Source organism: Anolis sagrei, chromosome 5 (assembly GCF_037176765.1).
Source record: "Anolis sagrei isolate rAnoSag1 chromosome 5, rAnoSag1.mat, whole genome shotgun sequence".
Lineage (NCBI taxonomy): Eukaryota > Metazoa > Chordata > Lepidosauria > Squamata > Dactyloidae > Anolis > Anolis sagrei.
Window position 1 is genome coordinate 200,600,930 of NC_090025.1, and position 8,888 is coordinate 200,609,817.

Here is an 8,888-nt window from a genome sequence, read left to right on the forward strand (position 1 = left end):
TTTTTGGTGATGCCTGTTTTTTGGTTAGAAAGTTGGTGTCCCGTCCCCCCCCCCATCCCCCCCCCCCCGGCCGCCTTCGCCCCTCGTGTCGGCCTTCTCGCTGGCTCGGCACTCTTCAGCTCTCTCTTTGGTCTCCCTTGAATTCGCTCACATGGTTGAAAAGAGAATAGGCACATTTCTTGACCAGGCCCTGGAGGTCCCCAAAGTGTGCTGAGTGTTGTGCTTTGCCCCCTTCTTTGGCCCCACACAAGGCCGGGTTCCCGCCCGGGAGTTCTGGGGCCGAGGGCTGCTCGCTTTCCACACGAGGAGGGGCCGCTCCGCAAGGATGGAAGGGAAGTCGAGAGAAGCCCCCGGAAGGGTGGCCCCGGGCCTTGGTCCACACCACCAGGACACCTTGCCCTTCCGATCATTTTTATAAACATCCTTATTTGTAGCAATAAAGACAATCTGTTCCTGGTTGGAAAGTGTGATTCCCTGTTTAAAGGTGCCCAAAGTTCGTTAAATGGTCCCCATACTGTACTCCCCCCCCCCCCCCCACACACACTGTTTGAAGGCCTGTCTACACGACTCCCTTTCCAATGAGTTTCTCCCTCACCAATATTTCAGTTTCATTTCTCTCATCCTTGAGTTCTTATTATTTTATCCTGTACATGTGGCCCACTCATTGTGATTGTGATTTACCTCTCGTATTTTTGCACTGTTTTATTGTATTCTTAAGTTTATTTATTTTATTGTGATGTTTGTTCTGTTTTTGGTTTTATTCTGTTGTAATGCACTCCTGGGCTTGGCCTCATGTCAGCCCCCCCGAGTCCCCTTTGCGGAGATGGTGGCGGGGTATAAACAAAGATTATTCTTCTTATTATTATTATTATTATTATTATTATTATTCTGACACAAAAGCACACTATGTCACAGCAAAGAAGATATATATGCTGGGATTTTGGCCTGCATCAAGAGGAGCATAGTGTCTAGATCTAAGGAAGTCATGCTCCCCATGCTCTATTCTGCTTTGGTTAGACCACATCTGGAATATTGTGTCCAATTCTGGGCACCACAATCCAAGAGAGATATTGACTCTAAGCTGGAATGTGTCCAGAGGAAGAGGGCGACTAAAATGATCAAGGGTCTGGAGAACAAGCCCTATGAGGAGCGGCTTAGGGAACTGGGCATGTTTAGCCTGAAGAAGAGAAGGCTGAGAGGGGATATGATAGCCATGTATAAATACGTGAGAGGAAGCCACAGGGAGGAGGGAGCAAGCTTGTTTTCTGCTTCCTTGCAGACTAGGACGCGGAACAATGGCTTCAAACTACAAGAGAGGAGATTCCATCTGAACATTAGGAAGAACTTCCTGACTGTTAGAGCCGTTCAGCAGTGGAACTCTCTGCCCCGGAGTGTGGTGGAGGCTCCTTCTTTGGAAGCTTTTAAGCAGAGGCTGGATGGCCATCTGTCAGGGGTGATTTGAATGCAATATTCCTGCTTCTTGGCAGAATGGGGTTGGACTGGATGGCCCATGAGGTCTCTTCCAACTCTTTGATTCTTTGATTCTATGATTCTATGATTCTGACTTATAAACTTCTGATTTCCTTCCAAATTCCGAGACTTTAGGATTTTCTGCACATGTCTAGTATCCGTTCCAGAAAGGTTCATAAAGTAGCCAGCCTTTGACACTTGGAATCTAGTGTTGGGATGGCTGAGAATCGTGCCCCACATTTGTGCTTGTTGTGCCGGGCTGTATTCACCGGGACTGTATTTCAGCGAGTGTCCCTACACGCCTCCCATGTCAGATTGGATTGCAACTGCCCTTCAGCATCCCACAAAGAAACTGCCCCAAGCGCTCCCTTCCCTTTCAGCATTTCTTTTTATTATTATTATTATTATTATTATTATTATTATTATTAAACTTTACTTGTACCCCGCTAGCATCTCCCGAAAGACTCGATGCGGCTTACAAAGCCCGAGGCCTCAACACACAACATAACAATACACCTAAAGCAAATTAAAACAATTAAAGCAGTATTAAAACAACAAAACCACAAGCAATAAACAATACATCAAACACAATAAAACTAGGCCGGGCCAGAGTAAAGGGTACAGGATTAAAAGTGCTGGTGTGACGGGTGATATGTAAGGGTTAGAGGGCAAGTGCAGTGTGCAGTGTGTGGCAATCTTAATTCTAATAAAGTGCTTCTGGGACTTGGTATTGGAGATTTCCTAATCGGGAAAGGCACATCGAAACAGGCAGGTCTTTAAGTTCTTTCTGAAGACTGCCAATGTGGGGGCCTGTCTAAGATCTTTGGGGAGAGTGTTCCAGAGACAGGGGGCCACCACGGAGAAGGCCCTGTCTCGTGTCCCCACCAAACGTGCTTGCGACGCAGGCAGGATAGTGAGCGTGTGGGTTCGTAGACGGAGATGCTGTCACTCAGGTAGGATGGTCCCAAACCGTTCAGGGCTTTGTAGGTAAGAACCTGCACCTTAAATTGGGCTCGAAATATAAACGGCAGCCAGTGGAGCTCCTTGAACAGGAGGGTTGACCTCTCTCTGTAGGGAGCACCAGTTAACATCCTGGCCGCTGCTCGTTGGACAAGTTGGAATTTCCGAGCCGTTTTCAAGGGCAGCCCCACGTAGAGCGCATTACAGTAATCCAACCTAGAGGTGACCAAGACATGGACCACCCTGGACAGATCAGCCTTCGTGAGGTACGGTCGCAGTTGGCGCACGAGTCTTCATTGTGCGAAAGCCCTCCCAGACACCGCCGACGCCTGAGCCTCAAGCGTAAGCGATGAATCCAGGAGGACTCCCAGACTGAGGACCTGTGGATTCAGGGGGAGTGTAACCCCGTCCAACACAGGTTTCTCACCCAATATTTCTCTTGGTTTACAGAAATCAGTTTCCTTGAAGCCCGGAGCATGTCTCCGACCATGTTGTGTCTCCCCTAATCATGGCCATGTCTTCTCTCTCTTTGTTAGGACCTCATGCAAAACAGCAGATCTCCTTCTTGCTTCTTCCACCTTTGAATAATCAAATTGTCTATAAGTGAGGAACTCGCTGGATCTTACCTGTTTGCCAGACGGTGATATCCAGTGTATGCCAGGGTTCGGATTTCACATTCCTGCTATATTCATTTTTATTATTTAGTAATTTCTTTTAGGAAGGTGTCACTGAAATTACCAGTATGGTGTCACTGAACTTACCAGTATGGTTGAGGGCTGAGAGCAGATGTCCGCAGTGAGATCCCCTGTAGTAGTTGTTACTCAAAGGCCCTTGGCCTGCTCCCCATGCTTCTGCTGTTGGGTCTCCTCACAGTGCAACACCTAGATCCATAGAGTTGGAAGAGACCAGAATGAGGCTGGACTGGATGGCACCAGGGGAAGGGACGCCTCCTCCAACTCCTTGTTTCTGAGCATTCTGCCAATCTGGATGGAGCTGGACGACCTGGGACAGAGCGGTGTCCAGAAGGTGTCCTTGTCATGAGTGGGTTGAATGAAATTGTATGATTAGCATCTGGCTAAGAGTCTGTTAAGGCTTGCCAAGGCCAAAGACACCACCTTATTGAAGGTGCACCTGGCTGAAACAGAATTTTTAATAATTACTAGAAGAACAATTTCTGTATAATATTCTCATTTTGAAATGTTGGTTCAGCAAGACAGCAGAGATGGGAGGGGGGTTGGTAAGAGTAAGGAATGCTGGAATGGGAAGCGCTAGGTTTCCTCAGTAATGGGACACCCTGACCCTCAAAGCTCCAGGCATTGATGGAGTTTCAGCAAGTCTCAGCTGAATGACAGGTTGTAAAAACAACCCAGAACAACAATAGCAACAATTTCTACACAAGGAGATCTTTCTCTTTAGGAAAAGTGTGTCAGATATGTGAGGAATGCAGAGTCTGGGCACCCGCCTCCTTCCAAGGTGGCCTGAATTAAGGTGGTGAGTAGGTACTGTTGCAGAATATACGTTACCCAAGATCATTAGAGTGCTTTTGGAAAAGGAAGAAGATGGAGCATGTCTGATTTCCACGCATTTATTTCTATCTCCGCAGAGTATAGGGTGAACAGCTCAAATGACTGTCACAACTGAGGTCTGAATCGCCTCGGTCTTTTATAGCAGAATAACACCCTTTCCACACATGCCCAGAAAGAGTCTGACATTTACACAATACAATCATTAACAGGTGTTTCCATGCATAGTTGCCAAGGACATCTTTATCAGGTCTTGGCAGCCACACTGTGACCCCAAACATCTGCTCGATTATGTAACTTATCCCAACTTTTACCCATTACCCTAAGATGACACGTATATGTTCAATTCCTTAAATCTCTAATTGAATTGTAACTTTTATATGCTTATAACATAAGATTTGATCAAGGCAATCTCCTCTAGTCAATCCAGCCTTAATTACTTCATTATAACTTATTTCCTAATATGAAGACCATGAAGGAATTTACTTAGAATGAAACTCTTCTAAAATTGCCTGCTATTTACATTAAGTGGTCAGAGGATGGCACTCTCTCACCATATGACCTTAGATGTTCCAAGTCTTGGATCGATACTATTGATTTCCTTGTCCTGCCAAACTTCTCTCGTTGACTTCGTATCTATGTAAACATCGGCTAGAGCAAATATCGGCTAGAGCACACTGACCCAAAGTCCAGTGTCAATCAATATTATCTGTAGGTTTTTCATGCTTGCAAATTCACTCATTAGAAATGGTCGGGTAGGAACATGAATCTTCTATTTTATTCTAAATTATTATGATTTCCCTTTATTATTTTATTTTCTCCTAACGGCTGCCACAGTACACAACATGTCACTACTGCTCCCCTCAACACTTCTGCCACTGGAGTACACGTCCCCCCTCGTGGGAAAGTTTGGTTTCACAACCCTGTTCCTATGAGCTCCCTCTTGCAAATAACCTGCTCCTCTTTTTATCTCACCCAAGTTTTTTAACATTTTATCCTGCACATGTGGCCCACCCACTGTCATTGTGATTGTGTTTATTGTAATTTTATTACTAATGTACTCATATGTTTTTATGTAATTATGAGCTTGTTGCTTGTTGCTTGTGTTTTGGTTTTATTTTGTTGTAATATATTGTTTGGGCTTGGCCTCACGTAAGCTGCCTTGAGTCCCCATTGGGGGAGATGGTGGTGGGGTATAAATAAAGATGATGATGATGATGATGATGATTATTATTATTATTATACAAGTTGAATGAATGTATGTGGAGTGATTGCTGAATATATGTTTCCCCTTTTTCTGTGTAACCAATATTGCTATTATAACCCTAGTACTGGGGTCTATGTGCCTTCTTTTTCTGAAAGTGCCTGATGCAATCTGTCCCGCTGAAAAAGGATTAAATAATTATTTATTTATTTATTTATTTATTTATTTATTTGCAGTATTTCTATCCCACCTTTCTCAGCCCAAAGGCGACTTAAGGCAGCTTACAATTGGCAGCAATTTGATGCCACAACATTAATCAATACTATTCAAAACCTTTAACGAGAACATTTTTAAGGTTCAGTATTCATGACATCCTTTATTTTGTTTTCATGCACATCTTCCCACCCTCCTCAGTGTGGATGGTAACAAACCCAGCATGCTTTGGGTGCGCAGCCACTGGCAGCTGGGGCAGAGGTCCTGGTGACTGGATTGGCTTTGGAGAGCCCCCCTTGCCCGGCCACCTGGGGCCCTGGGCCTGTCTTGGGTCTGCAAGTGACTGCGCAGCTTTCACCCTCTGTTTCCTCTGGGGCTGGTCACTCCTGCTCCTCTTCCTCCTCCTCAGCCGAGGGGCTTCTGCTGGGCTGCACTGACTGCCCACCCGAGGGCTTTGACCCCCTTCCCACAAGGAGGAGGCTCTCTGTGGCCGTCTGGGGGCTCGCGGGGGCCGCTGTTGCTGCTGCTGCTGGCTCCTTGTTGACTGGAGGGAGAGCAGCCCCATTCTTGCCCAACCAGCCACAGGCCCCTTGTCTTTGCTGTGTTAGCCAGCGGCGCTTGTCCGCCAGGCCGTGGCTGTACCGCAGCTCTCGAAGCAGGTGCTCCTTCTGCTCTCTGAGCTGGCGGACGATGCTGTCCAGGCCTTTGGCCCGTTTGATGAGGCTCAGCAGTTCCTCACGCAGTTGCATGTTTTCGGCTTTGATCTGCTTGGTGTGCTGGATGAGGCTGAGCACGGCTTCCTTCTCGGCCCGCTTGGCCAGCACCTGCACCTTCTGCTTGCACTCGATTTCGTACTCCGCCTTCTGCTCCGCGTACCGGCTCCTGATGAAGCGCATCTTCTCCGAGTGGTGGATCCTCGTGGCCCGCAGCTCCTTCTCCAGCTCCCGGATGCGGGCCAGCTGCTCCGCCTGCAATTCCTTGAAGGGCTTCAGCTCCTCGACCTCCTTGTTCATGAGGGAGTACTTGGTCTCCATCTCAATGAGCTGGCTCCGCACTTCCTTCTCCTTGTCTATGTACTGCGAGGTCAGCTCTTCCTTCTGCTTCAGGACTTGCAGGAGTTCGGAGCGGTTCTGGTCGTTCAGCGTAATGATGGCGTCCTGGCACCGGAGCATGCGCTTGGTCAGGTAGGAGAGGTAGGTTTTGTTGTTCTCCCGGATCTCCTGGGCTTCCTTGTCCAGGCCCTCGTTCATCCCCTGGAAGTCCTTCATGCGCTGCGTGTACAGGTTGATGTGCTCCGACAGGGTGGCGCATTCTCGGTGCAGGTACTTCTCCCGCCCGGTCACAAAGGGCTCGCTCAAGCCTTCCTGCGTTTGGGGCGCACCTCTCCTGCTCCTGAGCCTCTTTGGAGCCATCTTTCAATAGGGTGGTCCTCTTGGACCCTGGCAAAAGAGAAAGAGGGTGAGATGATGCCACAGCAAGCCGCAGAGGAAAAGGCCGGGAAGCCAGTGTTGCACTCCAGAACAGGAAATAGCCCCTCTGACTGTAAACACACCACACGTTGAGTGAAGGAACAATCCTTTTTATTAAAGCTTAGCCAAAAAGCCAGTAGAAATAGATGCTTGTAAAGATAAATAAGGTTCCAAAAAGCAATAAGGCATTCAAAGGCAGCCAGATGAAACAGTGTCTAAACGTAGCCACCAAAAACAATATCCAAAAAACATGAACATGTGATCCAAGGCAATGATATTCAAACAGGAATCAAACCAGAAGCAAAAACAGACCAGACGCTGCTAGTCACCTCAAAAAGGCTAGAAAAAATCCATGAAGACGAGACCAAACAGGGATTCCATGAGGCTATACTTGGTTTCCAAACGATGCCTGATCTGACAAGATTTTCTACAGACAAACCTTAAATCCCAAAAACTGGTTTTGTTTTCCACCAGTCTTTGACTTTAGTTGACAAATTATTTCGGGTCCGCGTAAACATTGGGCCTCTTGTCGAATTCTGGCTAATCTCCAGGTGCCGACTCTGCTTATCTGACTCCTCATTAACTTTAGCAGGTGTCAGACTGTTTTCCAAACTAGAATCTGGAAAGCTCACAGACGGAGAGAATAACAACCTTTCTCCCCAGGTCTGACAGAAGCATTCTCATGGGAATCTGCCCTTTGCACTGAAGCCTCTCTGTCAGTGTCTGCATGAAACTCATTGACCAAGTGTCTCCATCTTGCACCTCAAAGTCAATCCCAGCATCCCCCACATCAGACTCAACAGGGGACTGATTTCCCTCCTCATTACCCACATCAGACACAGAAACATCAGGAGACTGAAACACAAGCACAGGCTCAGGTTCATCAATCACAGGCTGAGTCCCAACACCCAGAGACTAGGCTGCTGCCAGGTGAGGCAGAGGATGTGGGGACCGCCTTACCCCCGCTGTGGGCCCATCCCTGGCAGATGCCTCTGGGAACACGTCTTCTCATCCAGGCTGGAAAGGGAGGGGTGGCACAGGCGCAGTGGCCCCCATCCACAGGTCACTCTCCCTTTCATCTCACAAGTGGCCGGAACATCGAAAACTTTGGTACTTAAGCTGACCGCTAACATAAGAAGAGAATGTTGATGCCCAATGCCCAAATATTTCTAGTCTCTTTTCCTAATCGGAGACTGGAAACGAGGAGACTACAATGCAATTGTTTAATTTTGCAGAAAAAGCACAAAGGGTCAAGTCAAGAACGCCTCAGGATGGGGCCACATCTGACTGTTCCTGCGTCATGGGTTTTGCAGTCTAGATTGGTGCAAACTTCCTTTTCTCTCTTTCCTTTCTGTATTTTTCCCTCTCAGATTTATCCTTCAGCATCTCTGTGTCTTTCTGTTCTTTTTGATCGTTAAACAATCCTGTTTTGGAAATATTTTCTGCACAACTTTTTCCTCCTCCTCCTCCCATCTCTGTCAGGTCAATTTGATCTCCTCTTGACACACACTTGGCCTGTTTGTATACCCATTGTGGCTACAGTCTAATACTCTTGCCTCAATATGAACGAAATAAGAGAACCCTTTTAATGCTTTCCAAAGGATTTATGACACCCCTCTGTTGAAGGAAATCCATCTGATCCCCCGAAAGCCCCAAACGGAGGGTGAGGAAACAATTGCACAAAGGGAGGTAAGTGCCCGTGCCCTTCTCCAAGAAGCCCGTTGGTCTCACCAACCTGGGTGTCAGTGTGGCCTCTCAGTCCTTAGCGACGAGCTCTGCTTTCCAACCGGTAAAGACAGCTGTGCATGGGAAGCGGACGAGGAACTCTTTCCTTCCGAGCGACCTTTGTGCCTCCATGGCAATGGAATGCCTTGACATCACAATCTGCCGGCCAGACCCATTATGCCTCACGTGTTCAGTCCTGTGATGTCACTGGCCTTTCTCTGTGTATTTGTTCAGCGGAGGTGGGGAGGGGGGGGGGTTCTCAAAGCCATTTCCCCTCTTTGGCCCCCCTGGTCTTGCTTCTTCTGCTGGGCCGCTTCCCTGACT

The 8,888-nt window shown here is 47.6% G+C and overlaps 1 pseudogene; it reads right to left on the bottom strand.

The window, feature by feature from the left end:
- Window positions 1-3,999: 3,999 nt before the first annotated feature.
- On the bottom strand, window positions 4,000-8,888 carry LOC132775585 (coiled-coil domain-containing protein 166 pseudogene; annotated as a pseudogene).